The 13369-nt window shown below is 42.7% G+C and overlaps 1 protein-coding gene across 2 annotated transcripts in view; it reads left to right on the forward strand.

The window, feature by feature from the left end:
* PRAG1 (PEAK1 related, kinase-activating pseudokinase 1) overlaps positions 1 to 13369 on the forward strand; it is a 74846-nt gene that overhangs the window by 11166 nt on the left and 50311 nt on the right. The gene's annotated exons all lie outside the window — the stretch shown is intronic.

Consider the following 13369-nt stretch of genomic DNA (forward strand, 5'->3'; position numbering starts at 1 on the left):
TGCCCAATAAACTGTTACCACAATGGTGATTAGGTCTTGGGGCCAAAAGCAGAAAAGAGGAAGCTTTACACATGGTTAGGAACCCTCAGATGTGGGGTTTTAAGGAAAAAAATGGGGCCGGGCGTGGTGGCTCACGCCTGTAATCTCAGCACTTTGGGAGGCCGAGGCGGGCGGATCATGAGGTCAGGAGATTGAGACCACCCTGGCTAACACGGTGAAACCCCGTCTCTACTAAAAATACAAAAATTAGCTGGGCGTGGTGGCAGGCGCCTGTAGTCCCAGCTACTCGGGAGGCTGAGGCAGGAGAATGGCGTGAACCCGGGAGGTGGAGCTTGCAGTAAGCTGAGATGGTGCTACTGCACTCCAGCCTGGGCGACAGAGCGAAACTGTCTCAAAAAAAAAGAAAAAAATGTAGTTTTGTGTTAGCATGTTGAAACTCAGTTTTCTCTACTGCTTCCCTGCTATCTCCTATCAGTTTAAAGTACCTTTTAAAGGCTCGAGAAAAATAAATTTTTTTTTAGTTATTGAGCTGTGCATGGGATTTAAATGCTGGGGAAAAAAATTTCTCTCGATTAGAGCAAAACTGATTCCTGTTAGGAAAAGGAGAAACCTACTGTTTTTCAAAAAATTACAGCCTTTCTGAACAGACTTTCTCAAGTCATGTCATTTCCAGTGGTTCTGTTTCAGCTGATGTGCCTCTGGGCTGATGTCAGAAACAAGGAAATTGACCACAGAGAGAAGCAGTCAGGACACTTGACTTTGAACATCAAGGCGTCTCAGGCATTGATATGATCTAACGTGGGTTTTTTTCTCATGACCACTACTTTGTTCTGGTATTGCATTGGCCGCCCACCATGGAGAACAGACATCTTCTAGATCCTGAAGTGATTGCAGACTCTTTGGCAGCCACGTGAAGTCCCCGAATGAATGAGGGATTCAGCAGCTAAGATGAGCTTCCATTTATACGGCACTCACTATGGGCCAGGCATGGATTTAAAAGAGTTAGACATAACAACTCATTTCACCCTCAAAACAGCCCTAAGAGGTAGGAATTGCCAGCCCCAATTTACAGATGACAAAGCAGAGATAGAGAGCTCGAGTAACCAGCCTAAGCTTCCTGCGGTACCTGCAAGGCTCCTAAGTCTGCGCTCCTTCTGAACCTACAGGATATCAAGGAGCATGGAAATTGAGCAGGGCGTGAGAGTAAAACATCCGAATTGTATCTGCCTGCCTCAGTCCTGGGTAAATTAGTGGAAAGCACAGGTATTGGCACTAGAAAACCAAGTTCCTATTCCCTCTCTCACAAATGGAGTGACCTTGTATAAGCCACTCACTGTGGCTGAGTCTCCAGTCCCTTCTCTAGAAGAGTCGGTCTCTAAATAGAGAGTCTGGAGTCTCTTCTCTAAAATGAGAGGATAATAGTACTTTGATAACACTCTGTTATTGTAAACCTCTAATGAGACAAACAATGGAATCCAATGCAGAGGTTAGTGATGATGTAGGCAGAAGCCACCCGGGCTGCTGATTGCGCAATGACACCCACACCCTATGGGAACTAGCATGGCTCAATCCCAGGAACGCCACTCTGAGCCTTGGAGAAATAACTAAAATTTACTCCTTTAAGAATCTCAGGGCTTGGAGAAATCCCAGTAACCATAGCAACATGACTCAGGTAGGGTTTTAATTAGCATCTGGGTTGAGATCAGAGTTTTTTCGGCCCAGTTTGTTATGATAAAACCCTTAGATAGCTCAAGCTTGATGGGAATCTTGGAGGTTCAAGGTTTCAGCTCTTAAAAAATAAACAAGTTAGAGGAGAAAAAAGAATTAAAAAGAAGGGCCGGACTTAGTGGCTCATGCCTGTAATCATAGCACTTTGGGAGGCCAAGGCAGGTGGACTGCTTGAGCCTAGGAGTTTGAGACCAACCTGGGCAACATGGTGAAACCCAGTCTCCACCAAAAAAGATATGAAAATCAGCCAGGCATGGTGGCACATGCCTGTCATCCCAGCTTCTCTGGGGGCTGAGGTGCGAGGATGGCTTGCGCCCAGAAAGTGGAGGTTGCAGTGAGCTATGATTGTTCCACTGTACTTCTGCCTGAGCAACAGAGCAAGACCCTGTCTCAAAAAAAAAAAAAAAATCTAGAAAATAAATTAGCTTAAGAGAACACAGAAAAACAAGAGCATCTTATATTATTTAAAATAAACTAGAATATATTTTCATTTGGGGAAGCATTTTCATTTCTCAAGCATTACTGACATTATCTTTCGAATCTCCCTGTGAGAAGATAAGAGGGCAGGCCTGGGAACATATGCTGACTTTTAATTCTGGAACTCAGTACCTCCTCTGGGGATAGTGCCAGGAACCCCAGAGTCTTCCAACGTAGTAGGTCAGAGTGTTGGCAAATCAGAGTGTTAGTGAGAATGCAGCCAACAGTTGATCCAGCACCAATTCCAGTACACACTGGTAATTATGGCAGGCTGATGTCAGTTTTCCAAAATGGAAAAACGTGGAAGGTCTTCAAGCAACATACAAGGTCAACTTGATTTCTTCACATGGGCCCATTTGTGAAATAGATCCTATTTCTAATGATCAGCTTCATTATGTGCATTACCTATGCTCACACCTCTAGAAAAAGGGCTTGCTTCATACAGGACACTGTTCCTTTCCACTTATATGGTGTGAGAGAGACAGATCATCTGCTTCCTTAGGCCATTATGGAAGAACAGGGAATGATTTTCTCTTTTGCCTGTTGTTCTGTTTATCGCCCTATTTTACAAAACTGATTCTGACCTGGAGGAAAAAAAATAGATGTTAAGAATGACTTGGCTTTCCTGTGGTCCTGTTTTGAATGTTTGGCAGTAGCTTATCTGTCTTTTTGAGATATTGTCCTCTGTAAACTCCCATTCGTGTTCCTGAGAAACCTCTTGCCGGAGTGCCCTGCAGGACAAAGGCTCTCCATGCTCATTTTATGCACAGAACAGTTCTTCTGTGGAGGAGTTTAAGTGCGTGCCCAACCCTCCTCCTCAGGCGGGTACGGCAAGGCCTGGATACTTTCTTCCTTGTTGCCATCAAGGCAACTTTTATACCCGCAAAGTCACACTTACTAAGAATGATGGATCTCACAGAGTCTCTGGGTCACCCCTGTCCCAATATAAGCCAGAATTATAAGATGAGGATCAACAAGTACCGCTAGTTAGGGAACAAAAATACTTCAGGAAAGAAGGGTGAACTCTTAGTTTAGCTTAAGACTTAATGGCAATTTGGCCAGGCATGGTGGCTCACGCCTACAATCCCAGCACTTACGGAGCCCAAGGCAGGTGGATCACTTGGGGTAAGGAGTTTGAGACCAGCATGGCCAACATTAATGAGAATAGCAGAGCTGGGGAAACAATTAAGATGAGAAAGAACCAAACTGCTTTCTGCCTTTTGCTTTTTCACGATGCAAACCCGGTTTTAAATGACTTAACGACTTTTGGGTGACCAGGTCAGTTGAAAGAGAATCATCTGGTTAGTGCAGATAAGCGTTTCACAAAGAAACCTCAAATTAGGAGAAGAGGCCTGAGCCCAGGTGGAATTGAGGATGATAGGCGACTAAGAAATAAGACAGATTTATGTGGTTTCAGTGTCTAAATGTTCTGGCCCCAGGTGAGACTAATCAAAAGAAAAGTTACCCCAAGAAAGTGGGTGACGTCTTTGTTTTCTGTGTGTTTTGTTTTGAGACAGAGTCTCACTCTGCCGCCCACGCTGGAGTGCAGTGGTGCCATCTCACTGCAGCCTCCACTTGTCAGACTCAGGTGATCCTCTCACCCCAGCCTCCTGAGTAGCTGGGACTTCAAGCACGTGCCACCATGCTCCGCTAATTTTTATATTTTTGTAAAGACGGAGTTTCACCATGTTTCCCAGGCTGGTCACAAACTCCTGGGCTCAAACGATCCACCTGCCTCAGCCTCCCAAAGTGTTGGGATTGCAGGCATGAGCCACCACGCCCAGCTGATGTCTTTGTTTGAAAGTTATCACTCATGGTCGGGCGCGGTGGCTTACACCTGTAATCCTAGCACTTTGGTAGGACAAGGCGGGTGGATCACGAGGTCAGGAGATCAAGACCATCATGGCTAACACGGTGAAACCCCGTCTCTACTAAAAATACAAAAAATTAGCCAGACGTGATGGTGGGCACCAGTAGTCCCAGCTGCTCAGGAGGCTGAGGCAGGAGAATGGTGTGAACCCGAGAGGCAGAGCTTGCAGTGAGCCGAGATTGCACCACTGCACTCCAGCCTGGGCGACAGAGCAGAGCAAGACTCCACCTCAAAAAAAAAAAGAAAGTTTTCACTCAATTGAATTTGAATTTTAACCCACAACTTGCTAAATTCACCCCTTTTTCTGTGGGGCTGCTGGGGAGCAGAGGTTAAATCTATTCTTGGGCTTTTGCTCACTCTTTTTTTTTTTTTTTTTGAGACAGAATCTCTGTCACTCAGGCTGGAGTACAGTGGTGGTACCTTGCCTTGCTGCAACCTCCGCCTGCTGGGTTCAAGCGATTTTCCTGCCTCAGCCTCCCAAGTAACTGGGATTACAGGTGCGCCACCACGCATGGCTAATTTTTGTGTTTTAGTAGAGATGGGGTTTCACCATGTTGCTCAGGCTGATCTTGAACTCCTGACTTCGAGTAATCCACCTGCCAAAGTGTTGGGATTACAGGTGTGAGCTACAGCCCCCGGTCTTTTGCTCACTCTTAATTCTCCTCCTTTGCTGCTTCTCAGTAGACAGGTAGTGACAAGTGTCATGAGTGAAGTTCGTTTCTGTCCACAGAGGCGGCCACATCACTAACCAGAGGAACTGACATGACTTCACCGTGTGGTCTCTCCTGTAACATGATCTCTGGGTATGAACTGGGAGGATGAGCATAGGATGAGTGAGATTGGTGTTTGTCTCCAGTGTCCACATCCAATCTGATTAGAGCTTCCAATGTGTTCTTCTAGAGGCCCTTTCTGCTATAATGGATGACAGTTGGGTGGCAACATTTTACTAGGAAATCCCATACTCTTGATGCATAATGGCCTTTTCTGGGTGGCATTTTGAAAATCACAGTTCGTATTAGGAAGCACCGTATTTAGAGAATCTACATGGACTGTGTTTAGCCTTTTTGACAAAACTTAAATAAGTAGGCTAAAGGTCAAGCTCGTCAGCGGAGAATGAATACTGGCCGTATTTCAGTGACCCCTACAGATACACAGTTTGGCAAACAGAACAAAGCATGTGTACCAACAATACATGTTTATATTCTGTCCCATGCCAGGGGCAAATTCATAGTTGGCCTGTTTCCGTAAGTATGGGGATGGAACCTTGAAACACAGGACATCTCATAATGCTGTAAGCAGGGACCACTGAAATTGATTCCTAGAGTCTTGTTCTACAATTTCTTTAAAAATTACTGATTTGACGCAGTATGTATTCAACATTTAAGACTTTCTGTCTAATTTTGAGCATACATTCTGGACTAAGGCTAGCAATTAGAGATTCTTTCTTTAATTTATCAGATATCTATTAATTGTCTACTTTTGATTGGGCTCTGTGCAAGGTGCTAAAAAGCCAGTTACTGGGGTTCTGTTCCTTAAGGATCCTGAGAATTGAGTAGGTAAGAATTAAATCAGCAGGCGTGCAATATGACTGTCAAAGCTTGACCCCTGCTTTGATTCCCTTTGTTGAGACAGATTCTTATAGGACCTGGATTCTCACCACATCCTGTGTTCTGTTTAGGGAACACAAAGGTAAGCTCAGCTCTGTGTCCAGGAGTACCTTATAGTCCTCTCCCTTAACTGTGTTTGTTTCAACTTGATCCAAGATCAGGATTAGTACAAGCTTATTAAAAAAAAAAAAAAAAAAAAAAACCGTTTACTTTTTTTTTTTTTTTTTTTTTTTTTTTCCTTTTTTTATTTTTATTTTATTATTATTATTATTATTTTTTTATTTTTTTTTTTTAATTTCTGAAGTATTTATTGATCATTCTTGGGTGTTTCTCGGAGAGGGGGATATGGCAGGGTCATAGGATAATAGTGGAGAGAAGGTCAGGAGATAAACACATGAACAAAGGTCTCTGGTTTTCCTAGGCAGAGGACCCTGCGGCCTTCTGCAGTGTTTGTGCCCCTGAGTACTTGAGATTAGGGAGTGGTGATGACTCTTAAAGAGCATGCTGCCTTCAAGCATCTGTTTAACAAAGCACATCTTGCACCACCCTTAATCCATTTAACCCTGAGTTGACACAGCACATGTTTCAGAGAGCAGGGGGCTGAAAACCGTTTACTTTTTACAAAATAGACCAGATGCACTTTGAAGGTAAAGCGCATGCTTAACCATCTGCAACTCCTAAAGTTGAGCTCAACGCATCACATGTAGTAGGTGCTCAAAAAAATGTTTGTTAAATGGACAGTTGTAAACAGAGACAGTGCCGTGTTTATTTCATTTTCCAGAAAGGCACCTGACTCCTTGCTTTGCACATAACAGGTGCTCAAGAAATGTTGAAGAAAAAAGCAAATTGCTTTGAATGCAGTGTATCCTAAAACCAGATTTCCAGGTTGCCCCAGTACTCTGTTCAGGCCTCTGTTTTGGCTGTTAACACAGTGTATCTTTTGTTACATTAAAATGGGTCCACGTTTGCATCTCCTCAAGAAATTATATAAACTCCTGGGAGTGCAGGGATGTGTCTCATACGTTCTTCCTTGACTTCTCTATAGCATACCTTAGCACAGAGTTGGATATGTAGTAGATATTCAATGGCAAATTACTGAATTTTCTTTTTTTTCTCTTTTTTTTATTTTTTTTCTTTTATTATTATTATTAGTATTATTATTATTATACTTTAGGTTTTATGGTACATGTGCGAAATGTGCAGGTAAGTTACATATGTATACATGTGCCATGCTGGTGCGCTGCACCCACCAACTCGTCATCTAGCATTAGGTATATCTCTCAATGCTATCCCTCCCCCCTCCCCCCACCCCACAACAGTCCCCAGAGTGTGATGTTCCCCTTCCTGTGTCCATGTGTTCTCATTGTTCAATTCCCACCACTGAGTGAGAATATGCGGTGTTTGGTTTTTTGTTCTTGCGATAGTTGACTGAGAATGATGATTTCCAATTTCATCCATGTCCCTACAAAGGACATGAACTCATCATTTTTGATGGCTGCATAGTATTCCATGGTGTATATGTGCCACATTTTCTTAATCCAGTCTATCATTGTTGGACATTTGGGTTGGTTCCAAGTCTTTGCTATTGTGAATAATGCAGCAATAAACATACGTGTGCATGTGTCTTTATAGCAGCATGATTTATAGTCCTTCGGGTATATACCCAGTAATGGGATGGCTGGGTCGAATGGAATTTCTAGTTCTAGATCCCTGAGGAATCGCCACACTGACTTCCACAAGGGTTGAACTAGTTTACAGTCCCACCAACAGTGTAAAAGTGTTCCTATTTCTCCACATCCTCTCCAGCACCTGTTGTTTCCTGACTTTTTAATGATCGCCATTCTAACTGGTGTGAGATGGTATCTCATTGTGGTTTTGATTTGCATTTCTCTGATGGCCAGTGATGATGAGCATTTTTTCATGTGTTTTTTGGCTGCATAAATGTCTTCTTTTGAGAAGTGTCTGTTCATGTCCTTCGCCCACTTTTTGATGGGGTTGTTTGTTTTTTTCTTGTAAATTTGTTGGAGTTCATTGTAGATTCTGGATATTAGCCCTTTGTCAGATGAGTAGGTTGTGAAAATTTTCTCCCATTTTGTAGGTTGCCTGTTCACTCTGATGGTAGTTTCCTTTGCTGTGCAGAAGCTCTTTAGTTTAATTAGATCCCATTTGTCAATTTTGGCTTTTGTTGCCATTGCTTTTGGTGTTTTAGACGTGAAGTCCTTGCCCATGCCTATGTCCTGAATGGTAATGCCTAGGTTTTCTTCTAGGGTTTTTATGGTTTTAGGTCTAACATTTAAGTCTTTAATCCATCTTGAATTGATTTTTGTATAAGGTGTAAGGAAGGGATCCAGTTTTAGCTTTCTACATATGGCTAGCCAGTTTTCCCAGCACCATTTATTAAATAGGGAATCCTTTCCCCATTGCTTGTTTTTGTCAGGTTTGTCAAAGATCAGATACTTGTAGATATGTGGCATTATTTCTGACGGCTCTGTTCTGTTCCATTGATCTATATCTCTGTTTTGGTACCAGTACCATGCTGTTTTGGTTACTGTAGCCTTGTAGTATAGTTTGAAGTCAGGTAGTGTGATGCCTCCAGCTTTGTTCTTTTGGCTTAGGATTGACTTGGCGATGCGGGCTCTTTTTTGGTTCCATATGAACTTTAAAGTAGTTTTTTCCAATTCTGTGAAGAAAGTCATTGGTAGCTTGATGGGGATGGCATTGAATCTGTAAATTACTTTGGGAAGGATGGCCATTTTCATGATATTGATTCTTCCTACCCATGAGCATGGAATGTTCTTCCATTTGTTTGTATCCTCTTTTATTTCCTTGAGCAGTGGTTTGTAGTTCTCCTTGAAGAGGTCTTTCACATCCCTTGTAAGTTGGATTCCTAGGTATTTTATTCTCTTTGAAGCAATTGTGAATGGGAGTTCACTCATGATTTGGCTCTCTGTTTGTCTGTTATTGATGTATAAGAATGCTTGTGATTTTTGCACATTGATTTTGTATCCTGAGACTTTGCTGAAGTTGCTTATCAGCTTAAGGAGATTTTGGGCTGAGACAATGGGGTTTTCTAGATATACTATCATGTCATCTGCAAACAGGGACAATTTCCATAGCATACCTTAGCACAGAGTTGGATATGTAGTAGATATTCAATGGCGAATTACTGAATTTTCTTAAAAAAAAAAAAAAAAAAAAAAGCAAGGCAGAGTGAACTACAAATGTAATAGTTCCTGGCCTGATGTTTCACTGGGGACCCAGTCATGATTCTGCAACTATTCTCGCTCAACAGAAGATTACCACCTTGAGTTGAAGAGGCTAAGAGGCTAAGGTTAATCATTATTAATGATTCAAGGTGGGCAAACACCATGTGGGCACAATGCATCCTTTCATGGATTACTTACTCTCCAATGATTGTACGTTTCACTCTTGCTACTGGTCTCTATTACCCTGCTTTTTTTTTTCAACCTGAGCAGGTGTGTAGAGCCAGCACTCTCTTGCCAAAATAATGTTTTCTCAGGTAGTAATCATCTAAACACTTTCTTTTCCACCAGAGAGTTACAAGGAATTTTAGGGTGTGGTTTTGCTTCTCTGAGAATAGATTTTCCGTGCTTTCTCAGGTGCATTGGAAAATACAAGCTTAGGCAGTGTGGTCATTCCCCCTCTGTCCCTCACGTCGTCAGAGGGCCTTTGTTCCTAGAATGGCCAGCCTACATTTGATCTGCATAATTGATTGTGAAACTCACCAATTGGTAGGAAATTTTCTCTGTTAGTGGCCGAAGGAATTTTTTGTTGTTGTTTTGGGATTGTTAATGTCCTCATTAAAGATCTTACATTTCCTTCTATCAGGGTTGATAGACCAACTACAAAGAATATCCTGTGTCCCTTTCTGCAGTAATAAGTTTCAGAGTTTAAAGATCAGAGTCTGCATCCTCTGTGCTTGCATTGCTCATTATTTCTTTCTATTGACTTTTGGGCAGAGCCTTAAAAATGTTGGGCGTTAGGAGTGTTTATACTGTTCCCATACAACTCTGTAAAATTCCCTGCTTTAATTAGCTTCAGTCTGATGCACTGGACAGCTTCTCTGTGCTTCTCTGACAGGCTGACTTATATAAACAGCTGTTCTTTGTTGGATGACAAGGGGAGCTTCCAGGCCGAAGGCTACTTTAAAAAGTTGTTCATTTTTATTCTCAGATATTTTCTCTCCAGTAAACCTATCACTGTTGAATGTTCCCCCCAACTTCCCAGTAGTTTGGTTTTTAGCCATTTCATACCAATTTATACGTGTGCTATGATAACTTTTCTAAAGTCTAAAACCTAAACAAATAGCTGGTGGTGATATTACTTTATGTTCCTGAGTTGTAGAAAGCTCTTCAGAATAGCTTCTGCTGTTTGTGAGCTCCATATGGCAGTCAAAATTAATGAAATTAAAAAACACTAGATACGGCCGGGAGTGATGGCTCACGCCTGTAATCCCAGCATTTTGGGAGGCTGAGGCAGGTGGATCACGAGGTCAGGAGATCAAGACCATCCTGGCTAACATGGTGAAACCCCATCTCTACTAAAAATACAAAAAAATTAGCTGGGCATGGTGGCACGCACCTGTAATCCCAGCTACTCGGGAGGCTGAGGCAGGAGAATCACTTGAACTCAGGAGGCAGAGGTTGCAGTGAGCTGAGATCGCACCATTGCACTCCAGCCTGGGCAACAGAACAACACTCCATCTCAAAAAACAAAAAGCAAAACCACTAGATACATACAAGAACAGTTGAGATAAATTGACATAGTAGTAAGTAATATGACCTTATGACCTTGAAGGTCAGGAAGAAAAGGGCGTAGAGTCCAATTTTAAAAGCAGTCAGTGTGGTGGCATCATTTGACGTAATTCTTTTTTTTTTTTTTTTGAGATGGAGTCTTGCTCCTTTCACCTAGGCTGGAGTGCAGTGGCACGACCTCAGCTCACTGCAACCTCTGCCTCCCGGGTTCAAGCGATTCCCCTGCCTCATCTTCCCGAGTTGCTGGGATTACAGGAGCCTGCCACCATGCCTGGCTGATTTTTGTATCATTAGTAGAGATGGGGTTCACCATGTTGGCCAGAATGGTCTTGAACTCCTGACCTCATGTGATCCACCCGTAATTCTTATAATATGTGCAGATCAAAAGGATGGTAAGATTTTATGACTGCATATTCTTGAACCATGAGGACACTTGTGTTGCATCCTCCATGCCAATTCTGATCATTTGGAGCCCATGCATCAGAAAAGCTGGCCATGATCTGTTCGTGGTGTCTGCAGGTTGTAGGGAGGTGGGGGTGCAGATACATGTCATGTGCTGGATATTTGCTGATTCAGCCATAAAATCTAAAATTTGTCTTCTAAAATGCATACTGTGGCTGGGCGCAGTGGCTCATACCTGTAATCCTAGCCTTTTTGGGAAGCAGGAGAATCACTTGCACCCAGGAGTTCAAGACCAGCCTGGGCAACATAGCAAGACACTAACCTCTAAAAAAAATACAAAAATGAGTAGGGCATGGTGGCACATATCTGTAGTCACAGCTACTTGGGAGGCTGAGGTGGGAGGATTGCTTGAGCCAGGAGGTCAAGGCTGCAGTCAGCCGTGGTCACACCACTGCACTCCACCCTGGGTGACAAGGTCAGATCTTGTCTCAAAAAAAAAAAAGATATAAATGAAATGCAAAATCTCCAGTGGTTAATACCCATTTTTGTTAGTAATTCAAGAGTTTAAGAATTCCCGGCTGGGCTCAGTGGCTTACATCTGTAATCCCAGCACTTTAGAAGGCCGAGGCAGGAGGATCATCTGAGGTCAGGAGTTCAAGACCAGCCTCGCCAACATGGTCAAACCCCGTCTCTACCAAAAATACAAAAATTACCCGGACATTGTGGCAGACACCTGTAATCTCAGCTACTCAGGAGGCTGAGGCAGGAGAATTGCTTGAACCGGGGAGCTGGAGGTTGCACTGAGCCGAGATCATGCCATTGCACTCCAGCCTGGATGACAAGAGTGAAACTCCGTCTCAAAAAAAAAAAAAAAAAAGAATTCTCTTGCCTTTGGGTGGTGGAGGGACTCTGTCTAGCCACTTCTGTTTGGCAGATGACGGCCATTCTCTTTGAATACAGACTCTAATTTTAGACTGAAATGCCAAAATGTCTTGTTTCCTCTTAGTGAGTGATTATGAACGTCCCATGAATTTTAACCATTTGTGGAACTCTGCATTTTAGTAAATAACAGTTACTATTAAGTTTAGTACCCATTATTTAAAGGATTATTTTCCTTTATAGACCTTCAATTTACTGTTTCTATCCTTAAATCTTATTAAGCAATGTGTTTTCACTTAGCCTTATTTTGGTTGGTTGGTTGTTTGTTTTCAGACAGGGTCTCACTCTGTTGCCCAGGCTGGAGTGCAAGCGCGATCTCAGCTCACTGCAAGCTCCGCCTCTTGGGTTCAAGAGATTCTCCTGCCTCAGCCTCCCAAGTAGCTGGGATTACAGGGGCATACCACCCTGTCCAGCTAATTTTTGTGTACATATATATATATAGGGTTTCACCACATTGGCCAGACTGGTCCCAAACTCCTGACCTCAGGTGATCCACCCTCCTTGGCCTCCCAAAGTGCTGGGATTACAGGTGTGAGCCACTGCACCCAGCCCACTTAGCCTTATTCTCTTTGGCTTGTTGCATGTATTTATTTATTTATTTATTTATTTATTTTTGAGTTGGAGTTTCACTGTTGTTGCCCAGGCTGGAGTGCAATGGCGCGATCTCAGCTCACCACAACTTCCAACTCCTGGGTTTAAGTGATTCTCCTGCCTCAGCCTCCCAAGTAGCTGGGATTACAGGCACCTGCCACCACGCCGGGCTAATTTTTTGTACTTTTAGTAGAGACAGGGTTTCTCCATGTTGGTCAGGCGGTCTCGAACTCCTGACCTCAGGTGTCCACCTGCTTTGGCCTCCCATAGTGTTGGGATTACAGGTGTGAGCCACCGTGTCCAGCCGTTGTATTGATTTTCAGTGTCCAGGATTGGGGAGTGAGGTGGCAGATGCAGGAGCTGTGTCAGAATCTTTGGGAGGGATAGTTTAACAATGAAAGTTCAGTGATGTAACATAAATTTAAATTGGGAAGATGAAAACAAAACTATTGTTTTCCTAACACATACTACTTATAGTTTTTCTGAATCTTCTCCACTGGTGAAAAGATAAACCATCGTTTTTATACAGATGCTTGATTGAAAACAGGTCATGTCTCCCTAGGAGAAAATAGAAGAAAACCGGGACAGAGATATTTGCTGATCTGTCATATTTCCTTGGTATCCTTTCTTCAAATCTTTCAAGATATCTTCTCTATATTCATGTCATCTTCAAGACGTGAAACAGGCCCTTGATCCCAAACACTCTCGATGCTTGTCTGTGTTTCCTACAAAAAGCAGAAACCTGAGAAAGATAAGGAGTACTTTGCACGAAGAATAGAGAAGATCCTTACAGTTCAGGGTCTGAGATTCCATCTTGACATTCATTTGATTGCTAAATATTGAAGACTTGTTGTAGGTAGAGCCGTGACCATACATTGGTAGGAAAAGTACAGATTGCTTATGAGATGATTTTGGCACACTTGTTGACCATATGGAGAAAACAAAAAAAACAACATTGAAATCCTACCATATAGTGTCAT

Source organism: Pongo pygmaeus, chromosome 7 (genome assembly GCF_028885625.2).
Source record: "Pongo pygmaeus isolate AG05252 chromosome 7, NHGRI_mPonPyg2-v2.0_pri, whole genome shotgun sequence".
Taxonomy (NCBI): Eukaryota; Metazoa; Chordata; class Mammalia; order Primates; family Hominidae; genus Pongo; species Pongo pygmaeus.